General features: G+C 36.4%; 1 long non-coding RNA gene and 1 pseudogene across 1 annotated transcript in view; one reads left to right on the top strand and one right to left on the bottom strand.

Annotated features, from left to right (window-relative positions):
* Window positions 1-23228, bottom strand: part of LOC110308540 (uncharacterized) — a 36503-nt gene extending 13275 nt beyond the window's left edge. The window contains exons 1-2 of the long non-coding RNA XR_002379566.2: window positions 23185-23228; window positions 15907-16058 (exon numbers count right to left, since the gene is read on the bottom strand). This is a non-coding gene — a long non-coding RNA (uncharacterized LOC110308540). The remainder of the gene's footprint in view (window positions 1-15906; window positions 16059-23184) is intronic.
* On the top strand, window positions 11079-11841 carry LOC110308538 (NADH dehydrogenase [ubiquinone] 1 alpha subcomplex assembly factor 4-like; annotated as a pseudogene).
* Window positions 23229-23489: the final 261 nt, after the last annotated feature.

A 23489-nucleotide genomic window follows, 5' to 3' on the forward strand; every position in this document is an offset into this window, starting at 1 on the left:
TAAGTGCAGAGAAGTTCAGTGATGTGTGTAGACTTTGGGTGTTGCAAACCTGATTATGAAATGTCTTTTATTTGTGAGTTACTTGTAATCAGGTGGTTTTTGTTTAAAACATAAAAGTGAAGTGAAAAAAAATCATCTTATTAACTATGAGACTATACTTCTCTCAATATTTTTTATTCATGCTAGAGTTCCTATGGCTATCTAACTTAAATATTACCGCTTCAAGATGAAATCCTGAACGTACATTATCTGTGCAATTGTGTTAAGTGACAATATACCTTAGGATCTCTTTTTATTTTCCTTACACATAGATAATACACATAAGAATGATCATTTCCGCATTATGTGGATTTAGTGACGTCACAGAAGCGCAACCTCTGATCAGAACTGAAAACCTTATTGAGAACCTCAAAGAATTTCTGTTCATTTTATATGATTTATATCACTGGCTTTTAATCTTATTAAAATTAAAATGGGGGAATTACAGGGAATTCTTATTATTTTCTTCAAAGTAACAATGATAAATTTACTGTATGTCCTTACAATTACCTATTTAAAAACAATTTTTCAGTAACAAGCAAAGTTATTACAAAGAATTGTCTTGTTTTCAGCTTTGCAGAACTTTTCTGTGGTGATAAATAAAGGATGCTGGATTTTCCTGTCAATTCCTTGTCATAATTTATTTCAGTTAGTGTCTGACAAATCCCACTGGCACTCACTAAATATTGGCTGTGAAAAGTGGCATGTTAGTATTCTGAAAAAAGTAACCTTGTTCTCACAGAACTTCTGAAAGCAAATGGATTGCCACAGGACTTTCTAGACCGAATGTCAGGAGTGCTAAAATTTAAAAATTATAGAAACACTAATATGAAGGAAAAGAAAACGTAATGTGAGAATTCTTACATAGAACAGAAACAAAAGAAATTTGTGCAAACAGCAACCAATTCATCAAGAGCATATAATTATAGGTTTTCACAGACATATCATCAGAAACCTAAACTATATCAAGCAAATTTGACAGAATTACAAAGAATTTCTTAGAAATTCGTAACCATTAGAGGAGATGAGGATCTTGCTTAATAAGTGGTTAAATAATTAATATGTACATTGTTTAATAATATAATTAGTAAGGCTGTGTTTTGGGATACACAGAGAAAAATTCAGGGTAAAATAACAAGGCACAAGGTTTTTAGAAATGGGAAAATAACTGAAAACCATTTTGCTTATGTATTTCAAGCTGATATGATGTCAACAATATGTTACTATAGTTTATTAACTTGAATAGAAAATAATTATTAATTATATAGTAAGAGAATCTCAGCAAACTTATTATATAGACAGCCTCAAAATTATGATGGCTAAACTTATGATGTTCAGACTTCATAAGTATATTCAGTAAACAGAAATCACAATTTTGAATGTTGAAAGTGTTCTGCCTAACAATGAACAATGTGTTTCACAGGTACGGAATGGCAGGTTATGGCCAATTGATGGTATTTCCAGTTGGACAACCAATCATGAAAGTAAATACTGATAAATTGAAGTTCTTGATGTTGTGAGCAGTTTGTATTATAAAATAGGTTTCGTGTCAGAGGACTTCAGTGGCTGTTAAGAGTTCTGAATTTGTTGAAGGCAGATTAGGCTAAACTATGATATTTATTCTGTAGTTGAGGTGTACACAAAACACCTTTGACTCATGACATTTGTACTTATGATGGCTTTATCATAGAACACCACATTGTAAGTTAAGGAGCGCCTTCATATAATTTATGGATTATGTTTTCTCATCACGATGCTTTAACATAAAATACAAACTGCTATCCAAAAAGGTAAATTTATCCATGCATTTAGAATTTTCTAAGTAGATTTCTTGGTAATTAAAATAAAAAAACTATATTTGCATAATTTTGTCAAACTATTGCCTTAAATAGTGATGTAGATGACTTAATCCATCAACTCTAGAAACTGGATGAGGTTGAGGATGAGGTCGCTAGTAGAAAGGAGTAGGAAGGAGAAATACTAGATAAAAATCAGAAGGTAGGTTGAGTGCTTGCTGAACTCAGAGTTCTGTTGCCAGCATCCTTATTGGATAGCCCCAAGCCACTTGTACTCCAGAGGTCAGACACTCTCTTCTGGTCTCCATGAGTCCCCATATGTACATTTACACACACACACACACACACACACACACACACACACTACTCAAACATGAATAAATAATAAAATAAATCCTTTTATAAAAAGAACGGTATAGTTAAATGGTAGATTGCTTGCACAGCATTTATGAGTTCCTGGATTAATGAATTTGGCAGTAAGCACTAAAAACAGATGTGAACAAAAACAATATTTTTTCTCCTTAAATAATAAGATAAAACTCTGGCAAGAATGCAAAGATAACATAAAAAAGAAGAGACAGTTTTTGTTAGGAATGGACAGGCCACATGGGAAAGGTTGAATAGAAACTTTTTATAAGGTGAGTAGTTTATACAATTTTATGCATAAGAAATTGCTTTAAAAAACTAAATTATTGAAAGATATAAATTAATGAATGGAGAAACTGTGATCAAAACAAAATCTAGATTAACTGAAGAATAAAAGGAGAATCAGTAGGTGAATTTTCTCCATGAATATGCTGCCAAGTTCAAACATTGTTATGAGTTAAGTTGCAGCAAAATTAAAGTTATTATATTATCCTCTCATATGAATATTATTTTAAGATTAGCAAGGAAAATACAGCTATAGAAATCAATTTAATCTTAGTACCTAAGTAGGACAAACAAAACTATCATCTAATTTCATTTAACCAATTCCTAAATAAAATGTTAAATTCAACCACTTGTTGGCATACTCACGCAGTTTCATACAAACACAAGTATGCCTTTAGTATTATGATAACGATAGTATAACTCATGTCCTATGAATACATAAATAAGTTGTTATAAAGGGAATATCAATATAATTTACCATATTTAAAAAAAAACGGAGAAAATGATGGTCATAGAGGTAAGACTGTAAAAATACTCCAACTCTGTAAAAGCTATTAACAGGAAAGAATTTTTAACAGAACACTTTTCATGTTACAAAAGGTATAAATGGTTAGAATGTTTAAAAAAAAAAAAAAGAGGTTATGGCCTGTGGTGAATGAAACCTGAGAAGCATTTCCATTGAACTCAAAAACAATGAAAGAGGATAGATTTCTTAGTGGCATGTTCAGTATAAGGGGAAAGGGTAAGTTGTTTGAAAAGATAGGAAAAGAGAGACTATATTATTTTGATAAGATTATCTGCAAAGATATAGATATTACAAGAATACTCAGAAAAATGATGACATGAAAAAAGAGATAAAAATAAAGTCAACTTTTCTATTTGTAAGTTTGTACTCATTCAATGACCACTTCTTTTCATTTGCTTCCTAGGTGCCTCAGATATATGAATACCTCACAAACGTGGGATAAATATGACAGTTGCTGCACCCTCAACATGTTTCTCAGAAGTCATACTTGTTTATTTTTAAATGTCAACTGCCACATTTTACTTATTTTTATATTATCTTGATGAATATCCTCTCCTGTACTTGTTCCATCCCTTGGCAAGTCTTACCTGTAAACTACGTTAGCCTAAGAAGCAGGAAATTTGCATGCCTTTGTGGGGACACCAATTAATGTCTAGATGTATCAAAACCCTAGTAAATTTCATGGTGACTTATTTTATACTATATACCTAAATAGAGCTAAAGTCTCTAAGTAAAGATGATAGCTAAACCGGGATTTGTTTCTAGAGTCTTGTGGATAGAAGAGCTTACATATGAATGACAATTTTATTGTGAGAACAGGAATCTGTCCTCATGTTTAAATGATAGACATGCATTCACCTGGAGTGAATACAAGTAGCCGTGGCACAATGCAAACCACAACCAAAGCTGATTTTTAAAATATCATTACTACTGATATTAAATATTCATATTATGTACTAATATATTTATAGCTTTAACTGGCCTATTTCAATACTCTGTAGCTTTTCAAGGTGTTTAGTTGAACAAGGCCATTGAAAGTCCTTAATGGTGCCATAGCAGAAATAAAACTTTCTCAATTACTGTGAAAAAGACTATTGTCTTAAAATATTTTTATGGTAGGTGATTTTAAGCTACTGGTGATGTGGCCTATGGACAATGTGTTTGCAGTATGCTATAAAATAATGTCCAACATAAGGATCTTGTCACTGGTTATTCAAACACTAAACTAGACAGACAGCATTGTGAAAAAAGCTTTTCACAATTAATTAAGGTGGTCAACTCCGAATTCCCTGAAAGTACTGTCTTACTAAGCTTTTAAGAAAGAAAAGAAAGAGAAGAAAAGAAAAGAAAAGAAGAAGAGAAGAGAAAAGAAAAAAGATGTATGTCATTGAGATAAAAAAGAAGTCAAGAATGTGCCAAATATAAGAAAGACTCAATGTATGTTGAGATAACATCTGAGGATGATCTAAATCTGACAGTCATGAGTGATAGACCTCAAGTGTATGAGTGCAAAGAACAGAATTTTGTGAATTACCTAAATGAGATTGGGAGCAGATTGCTTTCAGAGATTCTCAATAAGAGGCCAGCAAGTCAATAAATTGATTATATCCCTGTAGGGCCCTGAGCAGGAAGGCTAGTGGAGTCACCCTAAATTTTGGTGGAATCATGAGATACTTCTTTTTTTCCTTAAAAAGTGGTTGCATTTTTAAAGCAGTCAAGTCACAGGAGAACTAGGATGAAGATGTACCGGTGTGTGTGTGTGTGTGTGTGTGTGTGTGTGTGTGTGTTCCTATTTATACCCTTCCCCAACCCCACAGGTGAACCTCCTCTTACCAACCTCATCTAGTGTTATAGCCAGTGTTCTATCTGAGAAGAGTCTATAACTACAATAACTCTTATAAATGAAAGTTAGTTGGGGCTAACTTACAGTTTCAGAGGTTAAGTTCATTATCATCATAGTAGCATACAGGCAGACGTGCTGGAGAAGAAACTATGACTTCTACATCTAGATCTACAGGCAACAGGAAGAATTAGATGCTAAACCTGGCATGGGCTTTCGAAACCTCACAGACCACCCTAGTGACACACTTTCACCAACAAGGTCATACCTATTCTAACAAGGCCTCACCTCCAAATCCTTCTCAAGTAGTGCCATTTCCTGATGACTAAGCATTCAAATATGCGAGCCTCTGGGGGATGTTTACATTCAAAACACCACAGCCTCGACTCAAGTAGTATATTTGTTACCAATGATGGAGCTGCACTGACACATCAGCACCCAAAGGTCACTGTTACCATTCGAGATCAACTTATGTATTTTTTGTTTTAAACAAATCTACAGTGATGTGTATTTATCATTATATTAATATGGTGTCATAATGACCTCACCTGTTTCCCTCTCTTTTCCACCTTCTAAATCTCATCAGCCACTAAACTTTTTTTTAGAATATAATTTCATGGTTTTGGTTTTTTACAGAGTGCCTGTTGCTGGAATCATAAGGCACAGAAACCTTTTAGATTGGCTTTAATCATTTCATAATATGCATTGAAAGGCCCTTCACATTCTTCCACTGACAATTCATTTCTTCTTATGATATATTAAGATTCTAAAATACCAGCTTATTTACCCAGGGATCCATCCCATAATTAGCCTCCAAACGATGACACCACTGCATACACTAGCAAGCGTTTGCTGAAAGGACCCTGATATAGCTGTCTCTTGTGAGACTAGGCCGGGGCCTAGCAAACACAGGAGTGGATGTTCACAGTCAGCTATTGGATGGATCACAGGGCCCCCAATGGAGGAGCTAGAGAAAGTATCCAAGGAGCTAAAGAGATCTGCAACCCCGTAGGTGCAACAACATTATGAACTAACCAGTACCCCTGAGCTCTTGACTCTAGCTGCATATGTATCAAAAGATGGCCTAGTAGGCCATCACTGGAAAGAGAGGCCCATTGGACATGCAAACTTTATATGCCCCAGTACAGGGGAACGCCAGGGCCAAAAAATGGGAATGGGTGGGTAGGGAAGTGGGGAGGAGGGTATGGGGGTCTTTTGGGATAGCATTGGAAATGTAATTGAGGAAAATACATAATAAAAAATATTAAAAAAAAATTCAGGGCATTATTAATTAATCTTCAGCAAAATTTTATGGGCAGTAACTTCTATGAACATTAGTTTTAACACCCCTCTGATATAAGTTTCAATGACTTCATCTACTGATTTATATGGAGAAATATATTTAGTATTATAACAAATAACCTCTTCTGTTGTACATCTCTGTTAGTATTGAGAGCATATATTCGGTTTCTCTGTATCCTCTCCTGCATGTAGTGATGTCAATCATCTGGACAGTTGCCATTCTGAAGTCAATTGTATTGAAGCCGATTGCATTTATTCCAAATTCTTTTTTTTATTATTAGATATTTTCTTTATTTACATTTTAAATGTTATTCCCTTTCCTGGTTTCCCTTCTGAAAACCCCCTATCCCATCCCCCCTCACCCTGCTCACCAACCCACCCACTCCCACTTCCCTGTTTTGGCATTCCCCTACACTGTATGTCTCTTAATGTCTTTGAAACTTTAAAAATTGAATTTTCTTCTAGGGGTATTTTAAATTAACTTTAGTTTTATATTTAAGTCTGAGGTACTTTTCATTTTGACTTTTATAAGAGATATGAAACCTGTGTCTACTTCTTCTATTTTTTGCAGGTGGTTATTCAGTTGCTCCTGCACTGATTATTGAAATGTATTTACTTCTCAGTCAATGATACGTTGACTAATTCGATGCAAATTTATTTCTAAACATGCTACCCAGATTCCCTTGCTATGTTCCTAGATTCTCTAGTCAATTCCATTGTCTTAATTATGGAATTCTGTTTTAAGATTATACTAAGATGAGATTGGTAGCATCACTACCCTGTATTCTTTTTCTTTACAAGGGTATTGGCTACTTTGTATTCTTTTTTTCTTCTTCATATAAACTTTGAAATCATCTTTTAAACATCTTATACACAGCTCACTGGAATTTTGATTGTGATTATTTTGAATCTTCATATCATTTTACATCATAACAATATTGATTATATATGTAATATTTAACCATTCTCCACTAATGTAATTAATATTATATAATACATGCAATATTCTCCATATTGTTGACTCATCTTACTAATTCAATATACAGAAAAGTGATAAAAATAAATCTCATGGCTTCTATTTTAAGAGATTTTATTTAACTTATATGAACATGTAACCTATGGAGTTAATATATATTACTAGATTATATGAATACAGATCTATTTTGAATAAAAATTGGGAATTCAGATATAAGAGAAAATGTGGAGTTTTTCTTCTTTCTCTTGGTCTCAGTTTTTGTGCATCTGTTTTGTTTTGTTTTTATTTTTGTGTATGTCAAACATCTATTAGCTTTCTTTTTTATTTTTGGTTGTGACCTTTGCCTTTAACAACTGAGCTATTTTTCCAGCACTCTATTAGTTTTCTCTAAAGCTAACTTTGGTGTGTCTGTAAAATTGAAAATTATTAATATATTTGATTTGTTACCTTTCTAACACTTTAGTTTGCTCATAGTGTCTAGAAATATCCCTACTGGATATATTATCCAGTTGCCAGAGTATCTACTTCCAAAGCTCCATTCTGTTTTAAATTAAATAAATTTTGAAAATTGGAAATTGGTTAACACCATTGTTAGAAAAATAAACTGTAACAAGAGAAGAAAGTCAGAGATTTTACTGAATCGATGCTATGGCATTTCTCCAGGAATTTTTGGTTGAAATAAAGCTCAAATATCCATGGTCCATTGTATCTAAAGGACAATAGTTGCTTTATGTTATACAATTGTATTAACTATTTGTGAACTGTTTGATTAAGAGCTTACATCAATTCTTTTGATAAAAGTAAAAATAAAGGAGAGGCCATTTGTCCATCTTGTTTGATGACAATCAGTAGGTAGCTGAATCAAGTTGGCTGAGGCAAATGCTTGTGTCACTAGTAATTATGTGCACCAACTCTTTCAACTGTGATGGACTACCCCAGGGAGCAATTGGCATAGTTGTTTGTTAGCCTGTGGGGTAACCTGTACTTTCAGAAGTTTCTCTGTTTTCTGTACCGCCAAAGGAAATATGATCTGGCACGCTTGGAAACCCTGTCTACTGACTCTGACCTTGTTCAATGTGAGCTTGCTGGTCCTACTTTGAAGAGGGGGGCCCAACTGAGCAAATCCTCTTCCTTAAAAAAGGAAAGCTAATTAGGCACTAAGAAAAGTCTCATTCTTTTGAGACTGAAAGCATTCCATTTTGTTTTGTTCACAATCAAACAGTCTGAACGAGCTAATAGTTCGAAAACAGAATGTCCCATTCACAAGTAATTAGGGCTTTGTATTTATTTGAGTTATTAGAGGAAATAACTTTACAATTTATTTTCCTAGCATATATTTAAATTTTAGGACAACTATCTTGACATCAATTATTTTCGTATTAAGTAAGACTTTTTTCCTATAATTTGAACTAAAATGTGATTTAATCACTGATTTAATTAACCATTGATTAAAGTGGTTGCATATTAAAGACTTTAGAAAATTAATAAAATTCTCTACTTAGTGGCATAGGCGTAGGAGAGCTTTGCAGAAACTAGGTTATAAAAGCAGATATATAACAAGTAGTTTTTAATGGTAAGAGTGACTTCTATTTCCTTCTGTTTCTCTTCAAAAGAGCCTCATAGATTTTATAGCGTTTCCTATTAAAATGATGGTATAAGAAAAATAAAAGAAGAAAATCATTTTACCCAATTAAAAAAACATATGTACTAATTTTTTCTATCATATAAAATATATTTTTATAGTTTATTGTCACACTTTCAGGAGTAAAAACACTTGGTTCAATCATAATTATTTTTAGCTTTTTTCTCCAGGTTACCTAACAGAATGTAGCCAAAGATTCCCATATGACCAGTCGATCTACCCCTCTCTCCACAACTGTTTATATCTGGTTTAAACTTGTGTCAAATTCTCCCTGGCGGATGAACCAGATATGTTTGTACAGAATCATTCTATCTGAAAGGGGTAAGAATGTAGTTTCTATTGCTTTGTATCCTCTTCCCTGATTAGTAAGGGACTCCAGTTCTAGTTTGTACTGAGGTCCTCTGACCTCACATATTTACCAGAAGTGCACTGCCCAGACACACAGACTCGAGAACACCTATTTTTGATTGTTTTATTAAATATTATATGTTTTATTGCTTTCATTTTTCTCCTTTTCTTCAAAACAATAGAGGTTGATTACTATTATCTCTGTGGATTCATGTGACTCATTATTGACTGGACTGAGCTACGTGGAGAGGTGACTTATGTTGCAGGAACAGAATTTAGATTTCTTGTGAAAAAAAATGCAAGCTGTTGAAGGTTTAGGTATGTCACAGTAGCTTATATTTTAAACTATGGCATATTTCTGTGGGACATTAAAGCATTAGACTTGTACAATGACCAAATTATTGCCTCAGGTCAGTCCTTCAGATGCACGAGGCACAACAGATGCAGAGAGTTCTACATGGCACAATTTTGAGACTTCTCTGGATTATATATCCCTCTTATAAGCGGCATTAGAACAAGCAGCTTAGTCTCAGTTCACAGTTCACATCAACACATGGAGACAATTCTACCTGATAGCTTTGTTGAGCTTGAAGGTTCTGAGGCTTGTGTCTGAGTCAATTTGAGTCACACAGTGACAGAGTATTTCCGTTCATGAGATTTGTAGCCCTGTAAAGTTACTAATTGGTACTTGAATACTTATTCCTTTGTAACACATTTGGCTTCCATCTGTGATTTTTACCAGAATGCATGATAACAGAAGAGCTTATACTAAACATTTTGACTATACTTCTATAGCAAACATTTTCACAGTAACGTCATGTCTTCCTGTTCAGAGTCACATTCGTTATGGCGAGGCCCCATATGAATGGAATCAAGGAGTTTACTTGGGAAATCAGTAGGAAGCAGTCACTTTACATAATGAATATGGGGAAAGATGAGATTTGCTAGAGGCCTCAGTACAGAAGAATAACTAGTTTGGTTCAAATCGTAGCTCTTTGTCTTGGTTTCTTGGTATTACTTCAAATTAACAAAGAGTAAGCAGGGTTAAATACCACTTTCCACTTTTGAAGGATAAATGATAAAATAGATATGATAAAACAAAGGTGACCTTCCAGAATGGTGTGAAAGGTTTGCTTCTTGGTGTAAGTAAACTTGATTGTGATTTATAAGCACTCCAGAAATTGTAAAACATTTTCCCTTCAAAATTCTACCTTAAAAATAAAAGAATCGCTCCAAGGATAATGAAACATTTTTCTAGAAGGTTCTGGGAGAGTCCCTCATATAATGTGCTGTTTAACATGCTTAAAGGATAGATGTGACTGATTCCAAAGGTCCAGTCACCTCTTTAGATGTAATAATTAGTTAATATCATTATGACTTATTGAAATATTGCCAGCTTTATTGCCATTTGTGATGGCTAAGAATGGTCACGTCTAGCCACACACTAGGAAAATTTTGGCTTCCTGTTCCCAAGAACTTATACTCTCCTGTCCTAGGAATTTTGGTTCCAAACAAGGAGGGGTACACCTGTTAGGATATACAACAAAAATTTCATTGAACTGAAGGTCAGATAGGGCCACTTCCGATGCCCATACATCATATGGCTAAGAAAGAAGTAATAGTATTACAGTGAGTGTGTTTTTAGACTACCAGTGAGGAAAATGAATTGTTTCTCCACAATGACAGGATGGAAGATAACAGTAGAGCAGGAGAGCCTAGCTCTCTCTTGGTATCATCACCATGCCCTGTTACTAAGGTTAATGGGAAATCCCCACCTAGCCCAGACAAGATGACAAAGGGTCTTTAATGATGAACATACGCTCACCACTCTAGGTAAAGATCGAACAGCTGCCGCAGTGCGTGCATAGGACAAGCCAATGTAGAATGAGTAGTCAAAGAAGATCATTGTAAATACCAGTGGCACGTGCCTAGTGAACTAAGGGCATCATGATGTAGAGATGGGGGCTCGTGAGACCTGCGCCTTCAGGAAGTTTAACGTAGAGAATCGAGCGGAGCAGGTCAGAAAGAGGAAGCTCTCCAATGGCACCCAAGCACCCTTCTACTCATGGCCTCCTGCAGGAGCACCTGAGCCAGTATGCAGAAATTGAAGAAGAAGTTTCTAGAAAAGATAACAACCTGCTGTCATTGATAAGAGATGTATATGTCGATTTCGAAGATCCGTAACTTCCTTGCCAGTAAAAGATGTTGAACCACCGCAAGAACCAAAGGAATTCAGACTGCAGATAGGAGATCACTTTGATAAGGATATCATGGATTGCATATGCAGCAGAGGATGGCCTAGTTGGCCATCAGTGGGAGGAGAGGCCCTTGGTCTTGCAAAAATTCTAGACCCCAGTATAGGGGAATGCCAGGTCCAGGAAGTGGGAGTGGGTGGGTTGGGGAGAAGAGGGAGGAGGGAGGGTATAGGGGATTTTCAGAGAGGAAACTAGGAAAGGGAATAACATTTGAAATGTAAATAAAGAAAATCTCTAATAAAAAAAAAGTTAAAAAAAAATAAAAAGAATATCATGGACATTCCCAAAGGCAAGATTACTGTTGTAGAACCATCGAACCTTTTCAATAACCATAAACTCTTTCCAGAAAGTCACCCAAGAATACCATTTAGAACTGAAGGGTGTAAATTCCCTTCTCAAATATTTCGTTACTTTTGAAGTCGAAATCTTTCCTCCAGAAGGCAGGAAAGGAATATAATCAAAATGAAGAAAATTACAAAACAATTTCCTATGTGTGATCCCAAGCCCAGTGTCCTTGTTTTTCATGTATTAAGTTATATGTTACTGTGAGTTGAGGGCCATAACGTTGAAAGCTCTTTGCCTCGTCAGGATTGTTCATGTAATTTATTTTTAAATTTATAGTTCCTGGGTATATGTTAGCAGTATTGATTATGTGGCCAAAATGATTCAATATTAAATTCACTTTCCAGTTTAGGATGGTTTGTTCTTTTTAGGCGATATTTAAAACAAGAGCCCCTGACTCCTGTAAGACTGGCATTGTGTTAGGGACAGATAATCAGCAGGGAGACACAGTGACTATATTTCCCAAGTGAATAAAGAGGAAACTGAGTGCAAAGGAAGAAAAGTATATATTACTACTCTAGATAATAAAAATTCATGAGGGGTTTTTAATATTTAAAATTGTTTTTAAATATGAAATACCTTTTTAGAAGAATTAGTGGTATCTGTGATATGCTAGCTGGCTCTCTTTTGACAAATAGAAATAGGTAACTTGAAAAGTTTTCTGAGAGACAATACTTAAGACTATTGAACAAATAACTTCCTTTAAATTTAGAAATGACACCATTGCATACACTAGCAAGATTTTGCTGAAAGGACCCAGATATAGCTGTCTCTTGTGAGACTATGCCTGGGCCTAGCAAACACAGAAGTGGATGCCCACAGTCAGCTATTGGATGGATCACAGGACCCCCAATGGAGGAGCTAGAGAAAGTAACCAAGGAGCTAAAGGGATCTGCAACCCTATAGGTGGAACAACAATATGAACTACACAGTAACCCCTGGAGCTCGTGTCTCTAGTTGCATATGTATCAGAAGTTGGCCTAGTCGGCCATTAGTGGAAAGAGAGGCCCATTGGTCATGCAAACTTTATCTGCCTCAGTACAGGGGAACGCCAGGGCCAAGAAGTAGGAGTGGGTGGGTGGGAGAGTGGGTGGGGGAGCAGGTGGGGGACTTTTGGGATAGCATTGGAAATGTAAATGAAATAAATACCTAATAAAAAAAGAAATGAGAGAAATATGAATGAACAGCTAAAATTAAGAAGATCTAATTTGATAACCAAATGTTTATACCTGTTTTCATTCTAGGAGAAAAAATAGCCAGTAGAAGTATAAAATAAATCCCTGAAGGGACCTAGAAAGTTACTGATTCATTCACTTAAACTCCGGAGCATGACACATTCCACTAATAGAATTTCAGATGAGGTGAGATGAATTTGGCTCATTCTGGCATGTTACACCTGTGGTTTCTTGGCCATATTGTTTGACCTCTGTGAATTTGAATTTCTATAAAAGCCTAACTGCCTTATGTAAATTCCAGGACAACAGTGAAGATAAATGACAAAAGACCAAGCAAATACAAAAGTCTTATAGTTAAAATGGGTGTCTACAGAACAAATGATGGAGTTGTTTCTAGTTTATGATACAAGGAAGCCCGGATTTAGGTTCTCAGACTCCTACCAGTATTTTTATTTATTCTGCCAAATTGAAACACATTTCAAGAGGACAGAATGGAGTTGGGGGAGTTGGGTTTGTCCGTATTCTTTCAAGGGAACAGACAGACATTCTTGCCTCGAGATTTCCCTGGAAAGGATGTGGACAACGAGAGGAGTCCAGCTTGGTGATGGAGGGAGGCAGATGTAACAGCAAAGATAGAAGGTGACTGAAAAGTTTGTAAGCTTTTTCAGATCTAGTTCCAGTGAATAAACTATACCTTATTTGCGATTCAGTACAGAAGTTTAAGAGAACATGCTAATTCTAATCATTGCAGATAATATTGGAAAGTGCAGTAAAAAAAAACTTAATTCAAAGCGAATATGTGAATCAGTAGTACTGACTCCTGTTTCCTAGGTGGCTAGCAGATGTAAATATAGTTTTTTATATCTGGTATCACACAATAAAATCCATCCATTTTACACATTAAAAATACAATAAAATAAATACCAGTGAATGCTATGTGACCAGTTACAGAAGTGAGGCTGGTAACTGACATTCAGGTTTATGTTGTATTTGTTAAAAGCATGTTTGTATACACATATGTTCATATAATTGTGTTTTCTTTCTTCTATTATTTGTCATGTAACATGACATTAATGGCAAAAATACCAGGGGTTAATTAATCCTTGTGAAGCTATAGTATCGTATTTAAGTTGTGAGATACTAAGACTAAGCACTCCTCAGGGGACATTACCACCTATTCTAAAACATATGGCACGTCAGCAGTTGTATGTGGGATAGTTACAGTAGGTAGGATTTTGACCTGAATATTGTTGTGATTTAAAAATCAAGTATGACACAAGCAGACGTGGTTGTATGTCAAATTGAGGACTTGGATTGACAATCATGCTTGTCAATTCACTTAATCTGGAATCAATCAAAATGAAAGCTGCTGGGCACTCCTGTTAGGGATTATTTCCATCAGAGTTTGAAGCATGCATTCTCACTGTAAATGTGAACAGAACCAGTCCAGCCACAAGGACACAGGAGGAAGACTATTTGCTATTTGCCTACGTGCCCCTACCCTTGCTGACAAGTTCATAGATTTTGTTATTGTAGGATTCCTTCACTGTTATTTGAATCCATTTCTTTAGGAACCCAATGCAGACCAGTGACTCTCCAGTATTCTTCCAAGTCTTAATTCCAATTGGGATTTGTGAGACATCACAATCATGTATTAAGCATGGCCTAATGTGAGATTGCCAGTGTTCCACTGTTTTACTGTCTGTAGCATATTTGTGTGTCTCTATGTGTGTGTGTATAGAGAAAGCACACACACACACACACACACACACACACACACACACATAATTTGTCATCATTTTAGAAGAAAGAAGAGGGGAAGATGTGTATCAGCAGTTATTCTAGGTTTACAGTGTTTGTGAAGGCCATTACCTTGCATCTTCCTTAAATTCAGACTTAGCATTACCTACAAAGAAAATGGAAGTCTTCAACTCAGAGGTGACAGTCAAAACCCTCAGATCCCCAAAACAGCAGGGACAAAATTCTCTCAAGATAGGGCTATCAAGCAGTTAGACTGGATCCTAGCCATTAGCAACCATTACAGCCAAGCTGGGACTTAGTGGCTGACAGCCCAAATGAGTGACACTTCTGATTTTGTTCCACTATTCTATCTTCTTCAAAGCAAGCAAAACAGAAGAGAAAGAAAGAAAAAGAAAGAAAGAATGGGTGAAAGAAAGGAGAGAAAGAAGGGAGGAAAGAAAGAAAGGAAGAAAGAAAGAAAGAAAGAAAGAAAGAAAGAAAGAAAGAAAGAAAGGAAGGAAGGAAGGAAGGAAGGAAGGAAGGAAGGAAGAAAGGAAGAAAGAAAGAAAGAAAGAAAGAAAGAAAGAAAGAAAGAAAGAAAGAAAGAAAGAAAAAGAAAAGTTAAGATTAGATTTTTCCTTCAAACAGCTATTAATACAAAGCAAGATGGGAAAAGTTTGTTGTTGATTATAGTAAGAGCAGCCTTTGTCTTCATATAACAGAGGTTAAAATTTGGCAGTGAGCATCCTGACTCCCTATTTATGCACTATCAGCAGCTGTCTGCTACCAATCTTGATGAATATTTGACGGAGTAATATTCATAAACAAGGCAGGCATCCAACATGCAAAATGCTTCTTGTTTCACAAATTCCAAACATAAATTAAATAAGAGAACTTAAAAGAGATTAAAGTTCTGGATAGCAAAGCAGTTTATATTAGAAGCAGAGAATATTACAAAATTCCAGGCCAGTTCTTAATAATAAGAAAACACATTCACACACATATACACTCATAGGCATACTCTCATACACAAAGACATGTCTCTTTTTTACTAAGTGCTGTGCGTAACACAAATTCTCACAGGTGATTAAGATTCTGACAGCTGCATGTGTAGTGATAAATCATATATGTATATATACTGATAAATCTTAAAATCTTATGAATTAGAATATTGCCTCTGAAAATATGCATATTCCAGTCTTAACTAAAACATCAACATTCATATTACTCATTTTTACTTGTTTCTATACCCCAAATGAGGTTTGATGAAGCACCTTCCAACTATTCTGTCGTAGTCAGTTTGCTATCACTGTAGCACATCAGGGAGACAATCAACAGTTGCTGAGGTCTTAGTCCATGATTGGTTGGCTCCTTTGCTCTTCAACCTGTGGTTCACTGTGTGTGGTCCAGCAAAGTCGTTCATTTCCTGGTGGAGAGATTGAGAGAGGAACACTTGGAGCTGGGTCCTACTATTCTTTTCAAGTACATGTCTCCGATGAATCAAAGATGTGACTGTACATACTTTTTCAATTTTTCCCCAACTCTAATAACAGAAATCTGTGAGCAGGCCTTTACAAACATAGGGGGCTTTTGAGACCAAACTTAAGCAGGGTCTATGGTTGAGACATGGCTAAGTGCTGATGGAAACATATGTAGTCTTTGTTCTCATTGCCCAGGAATATAACCTTTGACTTATCCACAGATTTAGCTTATTATCTCTCTACTTTAAATCTAAATGAAAAAAGTAGGAGGGAATAAACATAATATCTATCAGTTTCCTTTATATATAATTATTTTCTTTCTCTGAGTGTGCCTGTACATGTGCGTGTATGTATGTATGTGTGTGTGTGTGTGTGTGTAGGTGTGTATGTGTGCATGTGTGTATGGGTGTGTGTGTTGTGGCTTTGCCTGCATTTATGTCTGTGGACCACATGCATGCAGAGGTTGTAGAGACCATAGAAGACAGATTCCCTGGGACTGGATTTACAGAAAATAGTAAGCTGTTGTGTGAGTGCCTCTAGAGCAGCAGTTCTCAACCTTCTTAACACTGAGACTCTTTAAGACACTTCATGTTATGGTCACCCCAAACCATAAAATTATGTTATTGCTACTTCATAACTGTAGTTTGCTACTGTTATGAATCATATTGTAAGTTTCTATGTTGTGGTGACCACTGTGAATGGGTCCTGTGACCTTCAAAGGGGTTGTGACCCACAGGTTTAGAACCACTGCTCTAAAGGAGTGCTGTCTCATAAAGAGTGATGTGATGTCCTATAACTTACATTGCTTTCTGGTCATGCCTCGTCTTCTTCATTAATCTCAGTTCAAATGCGACTTTCATCTCAATGCAGCTTCCATGCTCTTTAAACAGGCCAGGGCTGTTCATGCACTGCGGCCTTGCCTCTGCATCAAACATGCTCCTGAAGTCTATATTCCATTTCTCTTTGGTCTCAAGCCTGTCTCTCTAAGAAGACTTTCTAGGTTACCAACATTTAAATAACTATTCTTACTCCTCTATTCCTATTTTAAAAATAAAATCCATTTTCTACCTTATAACATAATGCATTTTATTTATGTGATAATTTTCTGCTTATTTTTCCAGAGAGCAATGTCACTCTGCTTTGTCCACTGTTATGTCCTCTGTGCCTAGACAGGTACATACCACATAGCAAGCAACAAGAAGTGAATTACAAATCCTTTCTCCTGTTTCTAATGCTTCATTTCTCAGGGGATTTGATGCAATTCTACTATAGTAAAGCAAGCTTGTTATAGCTTACAAAGCTTTTGATAACTTCAATATTGTTTGCATTTTTTATTTAAAACCTATCTGTATGGATTACCAAGGGTTGTTTATGTTTATACTTCCTTTCACTGTAGTTATTGGCCATTTATTTCTGAAAAACAAATATCTTGGTTTATTTCTGGCCTAAGTTAGCCAATATTCTTTATGAAGATCAAATAAGCATTTTCAAAATGCCAAACTGGTGACTCCTAAACTTGGGGTGAAGTGACATACCATTTCCCTGACCTGTTTGAACGTAGGTGCTTTCACCACAGAAGTGAAGTGAGGGCACTCAGTTTTCTACCTTTCTTGTTCTAGTTCTTTTGTGGTATTTTTAGGAAGTGAGCATCTTGCTTTGAAAATAGGAGTGGCACCCATATTTAAAGACTACCAGATTCAGAAACTATAAAACCATTAATGATAGTTTTGTGACATGGTTTATATCATTTCTCATCTATTAATTAATAAATATAACCATGCACATGGATACACACACACATACAGAGAGAGAGAAGGAGGAAATGAAATGCATCCATGAATGTTCGAGAATAACTGGGAATTTCTATTCCTTCATAGTAATTTTCTCCTTACATAGTACTGTGTCTTTATTCTTTTTATTTTGTTTTTAATTTTTAATATTATAATAAACCATTTCCCCTTATCCATTCTTCCCTCCAAATCCTTCAATGTACATATCTATTCTTTATACATCACAAATGTAACATCTCATACTCTTAAACTCTTCTAAGCCCTAAATTAATTTGAAGGACATCCTTGGAGTGTAATGTAAACCAAGTTATAATTGCATCTGAACAATTCATGTTTACAAGACACTAATAATAACCAGAGATCAAATATACATTTGAAAGAATATTTAACATACATTAGAAACCAAGAGGGGTCAAAATAAACATAATATATTCATCTGAAAGGATGCGGAGAATCATAGACAGCTATTCAATTCAGATAGTCTAACAATGAAGGAATTTAAAAAATACTAGCATGGGGAAAAAAGGAGGTTAGTTAATGTTATTTGAAGAATCATCTCCAGTAGATAGACATGGCACCCCCAGTTGAGAGATGGAGCCACCCACCTTTCAAGAATTTAACCCAGAGCTCTTCCTATCTAAAGGAAATAGAGGGACACAAAAAGGAGCAGAGACTGAAGTATGGGCCATCCAGAGTCTGCCCCACCTAGGGATACATCTCATCTGCAGACACCAAACCCTCACAATATTGCTTATGCCAGGAAGGGCTTGCTGACAGGACCCTGGTATTGCTATTTCCTGAGAGGTTTTGCCAGCACCTGACCAGTACAGATGCAGATACTCATAGCCAACCATCCGACTGAGCCTGGGGACCCCAGCGGAAGAGTTAGGAGAAGGACTGAAGGAACTGAGGGGATTATAACCCCATAGGAAGAACTATATCAAGTAACCAGACCACCCAGAGTTCTCAGGGACTAACCAACAAGGAGTACAGATGGAGGACCCATTACTCCAGCTACATATGTATCACAGGTCTGCCTTATCTGGCATCAATGGGAAATGAAACCCTTGGTCCTATGGAGGCTTGATACCCCAGGGAAAGGGGACCCAAGAGTGGTAAGGCAGGAGTAGGTGAGTGGGTAGGGGAGTACCCTCATAGAGTCAAAGGGGAGGGGTGATAGGATGGGAAGTTTGTGGAGGGGAAACTGGGAAGGGGGACAGAACTTAAAATGTAAATAAATAGAATAACCAATGAAAAAAAGAAGCATGGGAAGCTTAAGGGTGGCTATGCCACTGAAGAATGAAAAAATCCCTCCCCACTAGCAATATGTATATCATCTTTATCTCTATCTCTCTATCTCTATCTCTATCTCTGTCTCTGTCCCTGTCCCTGTCCCTGTCCCTGTCCCTGTCCCTGTTCCTGTCCCTGTCCCTGTCCCTGTCCCTGTCCATCTCCATCTCCATCTCCATCTCCATCTCCATCTCCATCTCCATCTCCATCTCCATCTCCATCTCCATCTCCATCTCCATCTCCATCTCCTATGTCTATCTATCTCTATATCTGCATGCCATGGCCTTGGAAACCCATCCCCCACAGCAACTGTTAATTGCCAATAAATCTTGTGGAGGATCAGTACCTTGTAAGCACACCCCAATTATTTGTTAGCTATCTGTGAATCTTGATGAGAGACAAGAGTCCTCTCACCGAGTGACCATTAATAGTCTATAAATGCTTTAGTTGGATATGACCTGATCAACCCCTCTGCATCTCCATAACAGAAAATCAATGGTCTAGTTTCATGCATGTCTTCTTTGGGTAATCAGTGCTTCCATTCAACAAATAAGATGCTGTCATGAGATGACAGACTTCTATAGCGAGACGTGAAGAAGAGCAATGACTATGTGTATGCATGAGGGAAAAAGAAAAAAAAATCAAAAGGTAGCAACACACCAACTTGCTTTGGGAGCTTGGGTGAAGACGGGAGTTTTGGGAAAGTGGCTATGAAGCTTTTCTTTTGTTACAAAGGAGCTGACATCATTCATCACCATCTCTCAGCTAGACATGGCGTCAGTTTGTGACTATACTGAAAAAGATACCTGAGAAAGGTGTAGGTCCCTGGGATAGAGGCTTTCCTATCCAGTGTGAGTGAGATACCGTCTTGTGATTCCTGTCAAACATGGTAGGCTAACAAGGCTGCTCTGGCTATAGTCTCCCAAGGAAGAAGTCAGAGCCATTTCAGAATCTCTGAAATAGAGCAGCTGCCCAGTACACCACTGGTGCCTAGCTAAGAGCTATTTGCCCTACAGACAGCTCCTCACCTGGAAGCCCTCCATTTTTATCTTCAAAAGTGGTCATGGATGTTTACATCCTCCTAGATTATCTCCTCTCTCTGCTGTAACAGCTCCTTGACTTCAGATGGGGAAAGCTCTCTGTTGGCATCAAAAAATAGCAAAAGGCTTCATAATAAGATATTGTTTCTACTGTGTGAAAGGAATTGTAGAGTGTGTGTGTGTGTGTGTGTGTTGTGTATGTTAAGTATGCCCATCAATCATCAGACATGTATCCTATGGGGATATGTATAATTAAATTCTATTTAAGTAGTAAAATAAAATTCTACAAGTAACATTTTAAATACTCTAGAAAAAATCTGAAAAAATGTTAGAGCTTTGGCAATGAGAACAAGGTTTTGACGTCTTAAATTAAAAACAACAACAGCAACAACAAATCTGTACTCTAAATAATCTTTGCCTCTTAAGCTCTCAGAGAATTACAGTCAAAGACTATAAATGCATTAACACCAAAGACAATAATACTCTCTCAAATCACCTTCTATATTGTCTAAGTGGTTTCTCTAAAATCAAGTCCAAAACTCTTTGCAAAGCTTTTAAATAATATATTTTAGGCCATTGGTACAAGGTTCCTTGATATTGAACCAATAAAAAGTAACCCAAGGTTAGCAATCATGTTTGTATGTTTGTATTTGTAGTATTTTATCTATTGTATGACATACTTCCCATTCACTTTGAAAAGCTTTAGGCTGAGTCCTGTCTTACAGCCTCTTCAATACAAGAAACATCCTTGACCTGATACAGTTTTTGTTATGGATGTTAGTGTCTCAGTAGGGAACCCTTGAGATAGCACTGGCCTATATTTAGAAGCAATTCATGATCAATCATCTTATTGACAGAATATATTTTCATCAAAACTACTTTTTTTTTTCCTTTATGCAATCAGTGAGCAGGGTCTGTAAGTTTTTTAAATTTTTAAAGGATTTCCTTTTTCAATTTTGAGATTAAAACATAATTACGTTTCAGCTTTTCTTCTTTGTAATATTATTACAACGTTCCTCCCTCCCTTTAATACTCATACACCTAAGGCTCAAGAACAATTGCCAAAGAGAGGGCAGCAACAGGCAGAGGTTCATGGAGCCCACTGTGAGATTGCGTTTCTTAGTAAAAAAAAAAAAAAAAAATTGATAACTGAGTAGAAAGTGAAAGGCCTATAAAGACATATTTTTATTTTACTTCACTCATTTTTAAATTATACTAAATAATGACATAAATATGTGGCTAAATAGCTAAATAATCTAAATAAACCTTTATAATAAATTAAAATTTCTAACTGAAAAATACCTTGTTGCATAATAGGTTAACTAGTAGTATTAGTACTTATAAATTTATATAGTAGCTGTCTTAGTTACTGTTTTTTTTTTTTTTTTTTTTGCTTAGTTACTGTTCTATGACCAAGGCAACTGTTATATATATTAAAAAAAAAAAAAAAAAAAAAAAGCATTTAACTGGGAGCATCCTTACAGTTTCAGAGGATTGGTCCGTGATCATCACGGTGGGAAGCAAAGAGCTGTGGTGCTCAGCAGGAGCTGAGAGGTTAGTACCGTGACACACACACACACATACACACACACACACACACACACACACACTTCACACACATACATACCCACACATACACACACACACAATTCACACACATACCCACACATACACTCACACTCACAATTCACACACATACCCACACATACACACACATACACACACACACACATAATTCACACACATACCCCCACACACATACATACACACACATACACATACCCTCACACACACATACCCACACATACATACACACACATACACACATACACAATTCACACACATACCCACACATATACACACTCACAATTCACACACATACCCACACATACACACACACATACACACACACACACACACACACACATAATTCACACACATACCCCCACACATACCCACACATACATACACACACATACACACACACACACAATTCACACACATACCCACACATACATACCCACACATACACACACACACAATTCACACACATACCCACACATACACACACACTCACAATTCACACACATACCCACACATACACACACACATACACACACATACACACACATACACACACACACACACATAATTCACACACATACCCCCACACACATACATACACACACATACACATACCCACACACACACATACCCACACATACATACACACACATACACACACACACAATTCACACACATACCCATACACACATACATACACACACACACACACACATACCCACACATACATACACACACATACACACACACACGTTTCACACACATACCCACACATTCACACACACACACACTCACAATTCACACACATATCCACACATACACACACACACACACATACACACACACACAATTCACACACATACCCCCCCACACACATACACACACACATACCCACACATACATACACACACATATATACACACACACACTTCACACACTTACCCCCCACACACATACACACACACAATTCACACACATACACACACATACACACACACACACAATTCATACACATACCCACACATACATACACACACATACATACACACACACAAATACCCACACACACACATATACCCACACATACATACACACACATACACACATACACACACATACCCACACATACATACACACACACACATACCCACACATACATACACACACACACGCACAGAGAGAGAGAGAGAGAGACAGAGAGAGACAGAGAGAGAGAGACAGAGAGAGAGAGACAGAGAGAGAGACAGAGAGACAGAGACCTTGCAGAATGTTTCTCAATACCAAGTCACAACTTGAGTTGGGGAAGTCATTAATGTTACCTGACTCAAATGACATTGATTTTCCCTTTACTATCTTCTCAGACATACCTATTCATTTTTCTTCCTAGAAGAGCTTGGCCTGGTTCTTCACCTCATAACTACTTTACTGTGCATAGAATTGTCAAAAATATTGTCCAGCTTCATTATGACATCAGTTCACTCACTATAGTGCTATAATAAGAATGCATTCTTAAATCTAGAGAATTAAAACATAATAGTATCTTATCCATTCATAACAACCTATTCCTCACCGAGCCTCCCTATATATAGACTTTCTTATCCTAGCTCAAGCTTGATCTTTCTAATGCTGCAATGCCTGTCCTTGAGCTAATTTGCTTATTCCAGAATGTCAG

This window comes from Mus caroli, unplaced genomic scaffold (genome assembly GCF_978045245.1).
Source record: "Mus caroli unplaced genomic scaffold, Mus_caroli_1 scaffold_15, whole genome shotgun sequence".
Classification (NCBI taxonomy): domain Eukaryota; kingdom Metazoa; phylum Chordata; class Mammalia; order Rodentia; family Muridae; genus Mus; species Mus caroli.